The sequence below is a fragment of the Misgurnus anguillicaudatus genome, chromosome 19 (assembly GCF_027580225.2).
Source record: "Misgurnus anguillicaudatus chromosome 19, ASM2758022v2, whole genome shotgun sequence".
Classification (NCBI taxonomy): domain Eukaryota; kingdom Metazoa; phylum Chordata; class Actinopteri; order Cypriniformes; family Cobitidae; genus Misgurnus; species Misgurnus anguillicaudatus.
In genome coordinates this window covers 51,828,995-51,844,821 of record NC_073355.2, presented here as the reverse complement: position 1 = coordinate 51,844,821, position 15,827 = coordinate 51,828,995, and the positions used below count along the sequence as shown (strand labels likewise).

The 15,827-nt window shown below is 37.2% G+C and overlaps 1 protein-coding gene and 1 long non-coding RNA gene across 2 annotated transcripts in view; one reads left to right on the top strand and one right to left on the bottom strand.

Moving 5' to 3' along the window:
- Positions 1–15,827, bottom strand: part of LOC129436825 (tripartite motif-containing protein 16-like) — a 130,143-nt gene that overhangs the window by 18,776 nt on the left and 95,540 nt on the right. The gene's annotated exons all lie outside the window — the stretch shown is intronic.
- Positions 4,432–15,584, top strand: LOC141351227 (uncharacterized). The gene is made up of 4 exons (XR_012359459.1): positions 4,432–4,562; positions 5,141–5,302; positions 9,660–9,752; positions 14,883–15,584. It is a non-coding gene; the product is annotated as an uncharacterized lncRNA (long non-coding RNA).

The window sequence follows — 15,827 nt, the reverse complement described above, 5'->3', positions numbered from 1 at the left end:
CACAACTGATCTACTAGCTGTTATTCAACGTGATGTCCAGCTGATGCCTGACCAAAGACCACCGGCAGAACCCGCTTAATCTCCGCTTAATCTCCGCTCAATCTCCTTCCGTTTCAATGTGTATATATATATATATACCTCCCAAGGGTTTTTTCCTCCTATGACTTTTTTTACTTCCCCGGCTAAAATTCCGGGGTTTTTTTCTCCTAGGGGGTTTTTCAACCCGGGGAGGCAGCCTTTTTGGGCTTAACTTCTATACGTTACATTAGTAATACGTTTGTTTATAATGTTGATTTATAGCCGTGGCACATTTAACTGCTTGTGCTATCGTTTATTATGTTGTGCTATCTGTCGATTTTCTGTGCTTTTCACTGCATCTATTATGTAAAGCTGCTTTGATACAATTACCAAATTGTGAAAAGCGCTATATAAATAAAATTGAATTGAATTGAATTGAAGGCAGCGTGGCTTTGGACTGCGATTTGCATGGATGGTAGGATTATGATTTCAATGCTAGCAGGCTACAAGTTAGCACTTTTCAAAATCAGCTACACTTAAAGCAACAACCATACATTCCTAGCAAACAGGTTTTTGTATTGATAGATTCTTTCAAGAATTGGTAGACATCAGTGACTGACATGAGTAATACTGTAAGGCAGGGCAATTCAAATCTTACCCTGGAGGGCCGAACACTGCAGAGTTTGGTTCCGACCCTAATCAAACTTACCCACCTGTGATTGTCTAGTTGATCATGAAGACCTTGATTAGCTTGCTCGGGTGTGTTTGATCAGGGTTGGAGCTAAACTATGAAGTGCTCGGTAGTGATACAAAGTCCAATTTATTTCCGCGAACCGGCTCTTTCGGACAGTTCGGCTACAAATGACCAGTTTTGACTAGCCTACAACTTGGATAAGATTCCTAAAAGACACTGATGTGTTCTACATATCAAGTATAAGGAATAAATAAAGTTGTCCTTTAAACTCATTGGTCTTCTTTAAACAACTACAATCTGATTTGCATGCACAATAAATCGTACTAAAACTAAAGATTTTTAATAAAACAAGCATATCGAGAATCTAATAAAACAAGAATCTTCATGCATCAGGTTTGTACAAATCCTCAATGATTCATACGTAGTGTCAGCAACTCATCTGTCAGAATCGTCGGTAATCCTCGAGTCAGCAATCAACCACGAACTTCGTTCAAATCTTTTTTAGTCCGACATGCTATTTTTCAAAAAACATTTTTCAAGAACTACAACAAACATCTGGATAAAACTTTGTTGTTCTGCATTCTTAAGATGGCTGAATGTTTGTAGCATTTATCTGCAGGTTTACTTTCACTTTTGGTAGTTACTCTTCACTACTGATAGTTCTGATGTTATAGATTCATTGAGGTTAGAGAAAATAAAGAGAGATTCATGCAAAACATTTATTAATAATTATCCTTTGGTATTTATTCAACATGATCTCACGGCACGTCATGAAATATTTGATACATTTATTTGTGTCCATGGCACGAAAGCTTTTATCTTGAGCTCAAATGTCTTTTTTCGTGTCACTTGCATGAATCTCTATGAGGAGTTTTTCGTGTCGGTGGCGCAACTTTCTTTTTCCTGTCATTTTATGTATTGTTTTCTCGTTTTTTCCCTATTTTTAAATCATTGTCACTTGGGGTTAGATTTGGGTTTTGGGTATTAGAATGTCTACAAAATGTAAACGGAAAGTGATTCTAACCCCAAGTGACAATGGTAAGAAAATAGAAAACAATACATAAAATGAAATGAAAAAGAAATTTTTGCCACAGACACGAAAATCTATTTATAGAAATTTGTGCAAATTTCAATATTTTTTAAGTGCCATGGCCATGAATAAATTAATCCACGACTTTTAAGATGTAATTATGCATCTATTTGGGTTCATTTAGAATAAGACATGATCAGTAGTAACTGTTAAAGTGATCAGTATGGATTGTGAGATATTTGTTTAAAACTAAACTGATCATGCGTGCACATGTAGTGCAAGTTATTTCCCATCCCAGACAGCAGACAACTCCGGGCCGAATTCGCACCAGGGGCCTCATTTATAAAATGCTGCGTAGAAACCATCCTACATTTGATCTTACGATCATTTGTCAAAAATTCTTACATGTGATTTATAAAACGAACATAGGCACAGAAAACAACGCATACCCCTTTCTTTCAGATGTGAAATCTAAAAAATGCAAATGATTCTCATCTTGTGCTCAGCTGAGCAGTTTCAGAACTCCACCTTTAAACAAATTAAAAAAGAATCAATGTTATAATCAGGGGGTCCTTTGCACATATGTAAGGTTTTTAATAGGTTTATTTTGATTTTGTATTAATTTAATGATTATATGCTGGACCATTGCCTACAAAATCAGCTGTCCTCAGTTAAGAGACAATCATTTCAACTTGATTAGAAAAGCCAAAAGTAATAATTGAATTGAATAATATATTTACCGCATGAAAGGGTACATTGTAATATGTATTAAAAACTATTTGAACTTTAAACAATATTTACTGTTATTTTGTGATTGCTCAAAATGTGTCCCACATATTTGTCACCACCGTCAGAGATTTATAAAAAGCAATAAAGTCAGACTGCATTCCTGAGGACCCCATTTTCAAACCTTCAGCTCTTCTGCATGCTTCAAGATCACTCAAGCTCCTGTATGTATTTTCTCTTAAACTTCTTAATATTTTTGGGCACTGCTACTGTGACAACCATAACATGTCAACACCGTCATCTTTGTAAAACAAATATTAGATTAGATTATGAAATAAATTTATAATTTTTAAGAAGAGGTCTGAAGTAACTAGCAACAGAGGGGAAACAAGATGGCTAATATGAACAACTCATCTATTTTTTTAATCTATAGGCTATTAGGTTTTTGTCACCACCGTCAGATGTCACCACTGTCAGGTTTTCTGTCTTTTCTGTCAGGTTTTATGTATTTTAGGAAGTTATGATTTGATATTTTTTCATCACAGTGCTCAGGATTGTTATTTTTTGGACCAAATATTTACATAAAGTTTAAACAAGAAGCCATCAGATTAGTGTCATCACCGTCAGACGTAGTTTTAAATGAATATGCTTACAATATGTTTCTTCAGTGCTGTTGAGTTTAGGGATGGGCATTCGATAAAAAATTTTTAGTCGATTGTCGGGAGAATTAACGATCGACTATTGATTAATCATTAATATTTTTATAATAAAAAATAATTATTTAACTTTTGTAATTCAAAAATGTTGAATACAAAAATACAGCGTGTTTTCCTCCATGAGACCTTTATTACAAGATCAACTTGTGGCAAACAGTTAAACTACATTTACTTAGACAAACGGAACATATATGCGCTTGAATATGCGGTGCTCTAAAGCAGCATTCTTAAACAGAGACCTCATTTGTTCCAAAAAATCATGACCTCTTCATGATTTTTTTTAAAAATCAAAACGGAAGGTCACAGATCACGGAGTATGGTGTCAAATATTGCACCCTGGTGGTAAAATGTTGAATTGCTGCCACACAGTGAAATTCATTTAATTGCTCAAGACACACGCTAGGCAACGCAACCTGCATTAGATAAAAAAAGTATTTGATTAATCAATAACAAATTGACGTCATCGACTAAATTCTTAATGATCAATTATCGATCGTCGATTAATCATGCCCATCCCTAGTTGAGTTAGTAAATTAATATTCTCTATTAATACAAAAATATGTTTATTAAATAAAAAAATAATTACTTTTTCTATTTAGGCTTAAAGTAAATGTTGTATGAGTAATAACTGGAAAAAAATACGAACAGGGGAGGTTGCACCAGTAAATTGCTAAACAGCCAAGACCTTGGTCTATAATGATATACCTTCAGATTTTGTAATTAAACTAACTTTTTTTTCAAAATTTAAACCTGTTTTATCCAAATTCCCAAGAATCACTGATATAATGCATAAAAATAAACAAGAGCTATTAGAGGAGTGATTAAAATAAGAAATATATAAGGTGCCATTAATGTTTACAGTAATTTTGTAATGTACACAGTGAAGTGTTAATAACAACATAATGTGAAAAACTTAAAATACTACACAGATATTACACAATACTCTGTAACTCCTTATAAGTTTTAGTAAAGTATTATTTCATAACGTCAGCGCGATATGGCGCACGTTTTAAAGATCGCACTGTTTTCAACCGCATTTCCTGTTTACCGTGGCGTCAACGTCATTACTGTGTTACTAACCAATGATACACGTTATGGGCGGGGCTGCGCGTGCAGCTCTGCCCTAGGTTCATACACGCCCCGATCTGCAGGCTGCAGCCAGGGGCTTCTCTCAACGGTTGCGTGCATCGGCTATAACTGGCGATGGCACAGCAAAACTTATCTGCTAGCTCAGCTGTTAAGCAGGAGGTCTGGATCAGAACATTCATATATTCATTCGATTTTTAATTTTGAGATTCGAATATTTTTTTCTGTTTTTAACATTAGCGTTAATGCAGAGACTGCCAAGCAGGAAGTGCACTTCACGCTCCCGCTCAAGGTTTGTAACTTACTGTTAATGTGCTCCGATATTAAAGGTGGGATATATTTTTCTATTGAAAGGGCATTTGGTATTTTTGTGATTTTAAAATAATTAAGGTTATTTACTTAACATTTTGGCCCAAGCAGAAAATTAAGGGCACCTCAACTCAGCCTGCAATTATTTAAAATTTTCCCAAAATAACTGCATTACTGAAAAATACTAGATACTAAACCTATGCAGTTGCTGCACATGTCATTATGCACAATTAATGAAACTTTCAGAATAGAAAGTTATGATATGAACCAAATAACCATACAACCCCCTTGACTAATTCTAAGCATACAATACATACATATACAATTTGTTATATTCAGATAGCCTGTTGTAATGGAATGAGTAGCAGGGCAATATACATACATGTATCCTTGCCTTACAAGCAAGCGTTCATTAGTGCTGATTGGATGCAGAAGTTGCAGTAATATATTCATTTTCGAGGCTTGTGTAATACTAGTTTTCTGGCCAGTGTGACCTAGTGATTTGTTATTAAAACGCATCCAAAATGACTTCATTAAATGCTAATTTGTCTGTTTCTTTAGGTTCTGTCAGAGTTCTTTCGCTTAACCAGCAAAAACCTCAAAATCGAGTTTTTCAAAGAACTGGACAAATACACTCCTCGCTGTCTTGACATTTTGAAGTCCGAGGGTGGATGTACCGGCCAGATACTTAAGGCGTATTTGCATCATCAAATCGCACTGGGGGTAAGTTTCTCATGCACATTACCAAGATGGCGGAATAGAGGTTTCATAGCTCACTGCTCCTCCTGGGATAATTTTTCCCCTCTAAGAGACTTTAAGACCTTCTAAGATCAGGACAGTAGTTTACGATCTTAATTAGAAATAAGTTAAGTATATTGTGTCTCTTGCTTAGGATAGTGCATATGCCTCGAACAAGAACAACAAAAAGTATGGAAGACGCCGAGGCCGAGCTGACTGTGGCGTCACTTGAGGCCACACTGCAAAAATTTTTCGCTAAAGCAGACAAACAAGCTAATGAACGCTATGAACGTTTGGAACATCGACTGGATTCAATCAACAAGACTCTTGCTGATCACACAAAGGATTTAGAGTCCCAACGGAAAATAACTACGTCTCTCCAAGCACAGATGAAAGTAGTCGGGGATTCAACAGCTAAACACGACGATACGCTGAAGCTGTTACACGACAAAATTAATTCATTTGAAGACAGGATGAGGAGAGAGAATCTCCGCATTGTCAACTTAAAAGAAGGAGAGGAACAGGGAAACACCTTAGCTTACCTTGTGCGGAGTTTTCCCAAATGGTTTCCCGATTTGGTCAATAATCCACCGGAGTTGATGAGAGCACATCGCATTGGTCCACCGCAAAAATCTTCTGCTCTTCCAAGGACCATAATCCTAAAGTGTCTTCGTTATACAGACAGAGACCGTATTTTGCGATGTGCAAGGAAGAAAGACGTGGAAGTAGCTGGTCAAATAATTCGTTTTACAACGGACTTTAGCGATGTCACTGCTCAGCGAAGGCGTCCATGTTATCCAATAATGGACCGCGCTCGTAAACTGGGTTTTCAAGCTTTCTTGCTTTATCCTGCTATCATTAAGTTGACCCGAGGATCTGACCAACGCCTGTTTCAAGACTCAGACGAGGCAGCAAGGTTTATTGACTCCATGGAAGTTCAAAACGCCAGTAAGGAGTCTTAGTAAATTTCTTGCCGAACAGCTGTCAGAATACATGCTGTCTTTGTTTACTTCCGCATTGTCGGAATGGAGTAGTGGATTATGTTTGACATCATCCTCTACAAGAGACTGAGATATCCGCCAGGTACTGTTTAACTAATTGAATTGAAGTATGAAAAAGAGACATTTACCCAGGGGAGTAAGAAGAGCTAGGAAGCAGTTTTTGTTTTGTATTTTGGTTTACGTTTTATGCACTCAGATAATCTTTTTTGGGTAGGGGTGTGGGGTGATTTGGGTGTGCTAGGAATCACATATTATAGGGATATAAATTATGGGAGATGTATTGTTTGTATGAATATGTGTATGAATGAGTGTGTATGTTTTTTCATGGTTGGACCTGGTGAATATGAATGTAAATGCAGAAATTATAGGTCCATGTGGACTATTATAATAAATCAGACAATAGTATTCAAAATAATTAAAAATGGTAACTCTTACTAAACTACCCAAAAAGGGACTCCGATTAGGACATTTAAACATATGTAGTCTTAGGAATAAGGTAACAGAAATTGCAAATATTCTATCTGAAGGCAATTTACATATCTTTGCAATTACGGAGACCCATTTGGATTCCACATTTGAAGATTCCTCATTACATATACAAGGATACAATATATATAGGAGGGACAGAAATGCAAAGGGTGGGGGGTTGCAATCTATATACAAGAACATATACCAGTTAAAATGAGAAGAGATTTGATGTTATCTAATATTGAAGTACTATGGTTACAAGTGCATATTCCACATTTAAAACCAGTATTAATTTGTTGTTGCTACCGGCCACCCAATGCAAATTCTGATTATTTAGATACAATATGTGATATGATTGACAATGTATGTGACAGTCGAAATGAAATCTTTATTATGGGAGATTTTAATATAGACTGGAACTTATTACAATGTCCTATGAGGAACAAGCTTCATTCTATTATAGAGGCATGTGGTTTAAAACAACTTGTGACTTCACCTACTCGGATTTGCCTTAGGACTGATGGCACAAAAACATCTACTTTGATTGATCATATTTTTGCTAATTTTGATGATTTTTGTAGTAAATCTATATCTGTCCCAGTAGGGTGTAGCGATCATAATCTCGTAGTAGTGGTAAGGAAAACCAAAATTTTTAAAGAGGGACCTAAAGTAATAGTAAAAAGATCATATAAACATTATAATGAGAATAATTTTAGGGAGGATGTTAGTAATATTTGTTGGGATGGGGTTCTAATGAGTGATAATCTTGATGATGCAGTAAAAGAATTTAATACATTATTTTTAGAAGTAAGTAATAAACATGCTCCGTTAATAAAGAGAACTGTAAGGAAAACAAGAGCTGGTTGGATAGATGCGGAACTAAAGGACTGTATGGTACAAAGAGATGAGGCCAAAAAAGTCGCAAACAACTCCAATTTTGAATCAGATTGGCAAGTCTATCGAAAATTGAGAAATTATGTGACTAAATTGAATACAAAGAAAAGGAAGCTGTATTATGGAAATTTGATATCGCATAATCAACATGATAGCGGGAAATTATGGAATATTTTAAATAGCATGTTAGGAAGAGGTGTAAAGAGTGCTCCAACATTTCTTGAATTAGGGGATAGGTTTCTTACGAAGCCATCGGAAATAGCAAATTATTTAAGTAAGTATTTTTATGAGAAAATTGATAAGTTTCGAAATTAAATGGGTCAAATACAAACGAATAATACAAAAGCAGAAATGTTAATAAGAAATAGGATCATGGTAGGAAAGAATTGTGAATTTAAATTTACTGAAGTAACGGAGAGTCAAGTAAAGAAATTACTATTAGAATGTAAAGAAAAACCATCGGGTGTAGATAATATTGACTCAAAGTTGCTGAAACAAGTGGCAAATATAATAGCAGTTCCGATTACTCATATTATGAACTTGAGTTTACAGAAGAGTATTTATCCGCAATCTTGGAAAACAGCAAAGATTGTACCATTACCAAAAAGTACAGCTGTACCTTTTTGTGGTCTTAACTGTAGACCAATTAGTCTGTTACCAACCTTGAGTAAAGTGATGGAGAAAATAGTTTTTGAACAAATTCAGAACTATTTTTCAGATAATAACTTAAGTACTGACTTTCAGCACGCTTATAGAGTTGGTCATTCAACTGTTACAGCGTTGGCTCAAATGACAGATGATTGGCTCACGGCATTAGATAATAAGATGTTGGCAGGAGCAGTGTTATTAGATTTCAGCTCAGCCTTTGATCTTATTGACCATAATCTCTTATTAAGAAAAATGAAATGTTATGGTTTTAGTCAAGCAGCATTACATTGGCTTCAAAGTTACCTAGAGAATAGGAAACAGACTGTTTTCTTTAATGGAAGTTTTTCAGATAACAGAGATGTGTGTTGTGGTATACCACAAGGAAGCTGTCTAGGTCCGCTACTGTTTTCTATGTACACAAATGATATGCCTTTAGTGTTACAAAAAGCAAAAATATCTATGTATGCTGATGATTCAACAATTTATTCTTCACAAAGTACAACTGGTGAACTTCAAAATGTTTTAGTGGAAGAATTAAAATTGGTATATGAGTGGATCATAAATAATAAGTTAGCACTAAATATTGAAAAGACAAAAAGTATTGTGTTTGGAACCAGATGAATGCTGTTGGATGAGCCTAAATTGTGTATAACTGTGAAGGATACAAATGTCGAGCAGGTACAAGAGGTTAAACTTCTTGGAGTAGAACTTGATAACAAGCTGTTGTGGTCCAAACACATCCGCACTGTTGTACGCAAGATGGGCAGAAGTCTTGTGATGGTTAAACGGTGCTCCCATTTATTGCCTTTTAAGATGGTGGCAGATGTTATAAAAACACTTGTACTATCACAATTGGACTATTGTTCTGAGATTTGGTCCTGTGATGCTGCTTCCTATATCGAAGTGCTTCAAATGTTTCAAAATAAGAAAATGAGATTTTTTTATAGTATTATTTATAACAAAAATTTGTACGAATCGCAATGAGTAAACGTATCTCTCTGTTATTACTCTAACATAAACTAGGTCCTGTGTGTGGATGTATGTGTGTAGGTGTGAGTATGTATTTATGTGCTGTTTTTATTGATGTTACGAATTTTTGTTTGTATTATGGTTATTTTTGTCACATTATTCATGTAAATGTTTTTGTAGTGAAGTATCGACTCCAGGAAGAATAGCTGTGCTTTCACAGCTAATGGAGATCGGAATAAATACAAATACAAATTAATGATTTAATGGTGTCAGCAAAATAGTGTAACCACATTGTATTTTCAGAGCTGTTAATGTATGGTCCTTGACCATTTATGGGTGCTATGTATGAAATTATCTTTCAGAATACAGATGTTACTGCTAAGTGAACAGCAGTCCTCCGTGGCCTTCCCATCCTCCCTGGAGATGAGAACAAAGACTTCTTCAAGACATACTTTGTAAGTAGTTTCAGGTGCTAATTTACAGTGGCCGAGTAGGCTTGTCGCGATAGTCGGTGTAACGGTGATTACCAGTGTGTCAGCCTCTTACCGGTTAGATCACTTGCCCACCGCGACACCGTCTTTCACCGTCGTTTTGATATTTTTTTGTAATTAAATAATTTAATTTCGTTAGAGAGAGCAAACATGAATGTGTCTTCTGCCTGAATTCAGCAGAGCTGAACGCGCATCATCACAGAGCAGCCGGTGTCAGATTTAATTTATTCCTTTCAAAGTGTGTGAGGCAAGCGACTGACCAGACGATGGCAGAAGCCGTATGCTTACTCATTTTTGTTATAATATAGATATATGTTGTTTAAAGGAATAGTCTACTCATTTTCAATATTAAACTATGTTATTACCTTAACTAAGAATTGTTGATACATCCCTCTATCATCTGTGCAGTGGTGTAGTCTACGTGATACGCAGGTATACGCCGTATACCCACTAGAAATTGTCAAGGATTTCCGTATACCCACTAAAAATAGCTTGACGATGCGTAACAGCATGGTTTTCTGACATTTCAAACTTTTAGTCATAATTCAGATGTAAAGCACTGACCAGTAGCATGCTACACTTGCTATTTTAGCGGGTTGAACTGCATATACAGTCTTGTTCAAAATAACAGCAGCACAATGTGACCAACCAGAACAATCAAGGTTTTTAGTATATTTTTTATTGCTACATGGCAAACAAGTTTCCAGTAAGTTCAGTAGATTCTCAGAAAACAAACAAGACCCAGCATTCATGATATGCACGCTCTTAAGGCTGTGCAATTGGGCAATTAGTTGAAAGGGGTGTGTTCAAAAAAATAGCAGTGTCTACCTTTGACTGTACAAACTCAAAACTATTTTGTACAAACATTTTTTTTTCTGGGATTTAGCAATCCTGTGAATCACTAAACTAATATTTATTGTATGACCACAGATTTTTAAAACTGCTTGACATCTGTGTGGCATGGAGTCAACCAACTTGTGGCACCTCTCAGCTGTTATTCCACTCCATGATTCTTTAACAACATTCCACAATTCATTCACATTTCTTGGTTTTACAGCATTTTTGATATCACCCCACAAGTTCTCAATTGGATTAAGGTCTGGAGATTGGGCTGGCCACTCCATAACATTAATTTTGTTGGTTTGGAACCAAGACTTTGCCCGTTTACTAGTGTGTTTTGGGTCATTGTCTTGTTGAAACAACCATTTCAAGGGCATGTCCTCTTCAGCATAGGGCAAGATGACCTCTTCAAGTATTTTAACATATGCAAACTGATCCATGATCCCTGGTATGCGATAAATAGGCCCAACACCATAGTAGGAGAAACATGCCCATATCATGATGCTTGCACCTCCATGCTTCACTGTCTTCACTGTGTACTGTGGCTTGAATTCAGAGTTTGGGGGTCGTCTCACAAACTGCCTGTGGCCCTTGGACCCAAAAAGAACAATTTTACTCTCATCAGTCCACAAAATGTTCCTCCATTTCTCTTTAGGCCAGTTGATGTGTTCTTTGGCAAATTGTAACCTTTTCTGCACATGCCTTTTTTTTAACAGAGGGACTTTGCGGGGGATTCTTGAAAATAGATTAGCTTCACACAGACGTCTTCTAACTGTCACAGTACTTACAGGTAACTCCAGACTGTCTTTGATCATCCTGGAGGTGATCATTGGCTGAGCCTTTGCCATTCTGGTTATTCTTCTATCCATTTTGATGGTTGTCTTCCGTTTTCTTCCACGTCTCTCTGGTTTTGCTCTCCATTTTAAGGCATTGGAGATCATTTTAGCTGAACAGCCTATCATTTTTTGCACCTCTTTATAGGTTTTCCCCTCTCCAATCAACTTTTTAATCAAAGTACGCTGTTCTTCTGAACAATGTCTTGAACGACCCATTTTCTCAGCTTTCAAATGCATGTTCAACAAGTGTTGGCTTCATCCTTAAATAGGGGCCACCTGATTCACACTAGTTTCTTCACAAAATTGATGACCTCAGTGATTGAATGCCACACTGCTATTTTTTTGAACACACCCCTTTCAACTAATTGCCCAATTGCACAGCCTTAAGAGCGTGCATATCATGAATGCTGGGTCTTGTTTGTTTTCTGAGAATCTACTGAACCTACTGGTAACTTGTTTGCCACGTAGCAATAAAAAATATACTAAAAACCTTGATTATTCTAGTTAGTCACATTGTACTGCTATTATTTTGAACAAGACTGTATATTAGGCTATATATTTGGTGTGTTTGAATTCCTGCCGAACTGCGCGATCCGATTCGCATATGAAATCAAATTACCATAGCGGCGCGAAAGTGACTGGGGAGCAGACTGGTGTGGCACCAGAAGAACACACATGCGATTGCATTTATCACATGGAGAAATCTGCTTTGAATCGCTCTCGCGGTACTTTGACATCACCAAAGGGTCTGCTTAGCGCCAAATGAAGTCGAACCTGCAGTGTAGCTGCTCACGCGACACTGTAAACAAACCATGTGAAGTGAACGAGCTGCTGCAATATAAAATCCGGAGAGTTAACAACGCACATGTGAGTAAACAACATTTAAAACATCAGTCCAGTTTATTAGTTTATCTGGAGGTAAGGCTCCAAATGCAATAAAATAAGCCTGTAATTATATCCTGATGGTTTTAGCTTTCAGCATGTTTGCTTGTGGTTCATAGTGTTAAACTTTCCTTCTCTGTGTTAATTTATATATCTACGTTCAAGATGTATATGATCTTAAACTTTTGTGAGTCTGCGTTGATGTTCAGTTCAGACTTGCAAATTAAAGATAATTTTCTTCACTTTGGTTTGGGTGTCTAATATTAGGCTACATGATGGTCTTGTAATAATAATTAAGTAAAAGCCTATTTCATTTTTAGACACTGCTTGTATTATATGCATAAAATAAGCTTTTATTTCAATGACTGTGCAAATTAGAGTTAATTCATGGTCATCTTAAATGTGTATTAATTAAAAACATTTACACCATTAAATTACACATGGTAATGTTATCAATAGTTGTCAGATAATAGCTATTGAAAGAGTGGATATTTTTTTCTGCTTCAATGCATGTGTTAGCCACGGATTGAAGATTGGAAACAGTTTAATTAATTTTAATTAACAGTTGAGTAACTTTTGGCCCTGAGTTAGATGTTGATTAACACTAAACCAGTCTAAAAATCAGTCCAGTTTCCCCAGCTGTAAACCCATTGACTGTTAAAGTCTTTTTTTCTTATAATAAACTGACATGTTGTATAACACATTCAGTTTATGTGTTTATGAGTACACTTTCAGAATGCTCTCAATTACATAAAGATCCATACTGTATGCATCTGTAAGTGTGGTGGTGCTTATGGGGTGTCACTCTGGGACGAGTGAGCATAAGGGTGAGAGGGAAAAATCACAGTATACTCACTACAAAAATCTAGACTACACCACTGCATCTGTGTGCGTGCACATAAGCGCTGGAGCGCGCTGCGACGCTTCGATAGCATTTAGCTTAGCCCCATTCATTCAATGGTACCATTTAGAGAGAAAGTTAGAAGTGACCAAACACATCAACGTTTTTCCTATTTAAGACGAGTAGTTATACGAGCAAGTTTGGTGGTACAAAATAAAACATAGTGCTTTTCTAAGCGGATTTAAAAGAGGAAATATATTTTATGGCGTAAAAGCACTTTTGGGAGTACTTCGACTCGCCTGAAAAGTCCGCTCCCCTTCTCACTCTCATAATGGGAGAGGGAGGGTGTTACTATTAAATGTTACTATTAGCTTCTCTGTGAAATACGGCGCTGTGTAGTAAATGCTGCTCCACCTGAAAGCAGGTGATGGTGATTTACTATTAATCACGGAGCCAGCTTTACTGATGAGATGCGCATGAGAATCGCAGTCGATTTCTCGCCCAGCCCTACTGCTCAGTACAATGTGTAATGCATAGGTTATGCTTATTGGAAATTTTAGTTAAAAGGACCTCTGGCTAGTTTAACAAATTAGCCTTTTTGGGTTAGCCCTAACGTTTTGCCCCACAAACGTGATAGAAGAACACCCCAATGTTTTCGTTGTAGCGATATTTTAAGACAGCATTTTTACCCATAATGCATTCTGGACTGATGTAGATGGCTCCAAGCGCTGCTACAAACATAAGGCAAATAAACAATAATGTTATCAAGATAAGCTATTACCTCAGTTAGCGAGCGAAATATACCTTCCTCCGTGTTTACGGCATGTTTAGGCTCAAATTGGAAAGTCTTGAATGGCAGACATTTCGCTCGCTAATTGAGGTAATCGCTTCACTTGATAATGTTATAGTTTATTTGCCTTTTGTTTGTAGCGGCGCTTGGACCGGTCTACGTCACGGTCCATAATGCATTATGGGTCAAACAAACAATGGTGACTTACTAGTAAAAAGGTTGTCTTAAAATATCTCGCTACAACAAAAACATTGGAGGTGGTGTTCTATCACGTTTTTGGAACAAATGGTAGGGCTAACTCAATAAGGCTAATGTGTCAAACTAGCTGGAGGGTACATTTCATAAGCTTCCATTAGGGTAGGATGCTTTGTTAGCAGCAAGCATAAAAGCATCCATCATATGACCCACTCCCCCACCATCCTCGCATACCCTTCTCACCTTTTTTTTAACCCTTGACCAGTTTGCATGCTTGTTTAATGGTACACATCTTCAGGTGTTAATGAGAGGGTTCTACTAATCTCACAAATGACCAGTGTAAGAGTGAAATGATTATGTACAAAAATGTCAACTGTCCTCTGGGACAACAGCAAAGCCTTGTTAGAATTGTAGGTATTTTTTCTTCTCATATGTTGTTTCCCTGTTGAATATGGCTTATCCATTTTACAGAACTGTCAATAGAGTGCAAGGTTTGTGTTATCACATTGTAGAATAGCTAACTGTTGTCATCAGCCAATGCCTCTTCAGATGTAAATATGAGCAGATGTGAGATACCCTCAATTGGTCCTGATCAGAACTACCTATCATCAACCTTTTTTCTAAAGTGGCTGCTTTGTGTTTTCTACCTAAATGCAAGGTTGTATATCAATGTGGAATTGTGTAATATCTCATGTAATTTGTGTTTTTAGGACTGTGATGAACCGGAACTGGCCTACACCTCCATTGAGATCCTAACAGTAATCCCGGAAGGTACCCCACCTCAAGGAACACACCAACATTTTGGGTTTTTGGCTTGTTCACTGTATTCCCCAGGGTTGGATGGGTCCATGCATGCCATTTTCATCTCTGTGTGTCCTGTGGCTTTGTCTGACGCGCCCACCGCTAGCTTGGCTTAGCACAAAGATTGTAGGTGGGTGGCTTCAGCTGGCATGCTGCTCCCTATGGGTGACAAAGTGACGCAAACATTTTCCTGTTTGTGTGTTGTGATTTGTGTGGTCACAGCGTGTACAAATAGCAAGGTCATGTGAGACACAGCCATCTTCTGGCAATATACATACAGGGAACTATAGAAGCACTGCTACTTGGGTGGAGTGATTTGTTCGCAGCACCTGAGAAGCCCCCTGGTGAGGAGAGAGTTGTGCTAGTCACTCCGCCCAAGTATCAGTGCTTCATCTGAGAATATAGTTTCCTGTATGTATACTGTTAAAGGATGTCTGTCTCATGTGACCTTGTTGTTTGTGCACGCTGTGACTGTGCAGGTCGCAACATATAGGTGGGAGGATGTTCGTGTTGATTTGTCGCTTATTTGGAGCAGTGTGCTGGCTGGAGCCATTTACTTCCGGTCTTTTTGCTGGGCCGGGCTAGCGGTGGGTGCGTCGGACGGAGTTGCAGGACGCACAGAGACGAAAATGGCATGTATGGACCTATCCAACTCCGGGGAATTCTGGTGAACAAGCCAAAAACCCAAAATGTCGGCGTGTTCATTTAAGGCCCAAAATTCAATCACTCAAAAATCTTCTGTGCAGTGAGTAGTGAAGTTCTTTGTTTTACACACACACACACACACACATACACACACACACACTTACATTTATGGTGTATCTACATTATTGATGGAAATATATATTTTTTTC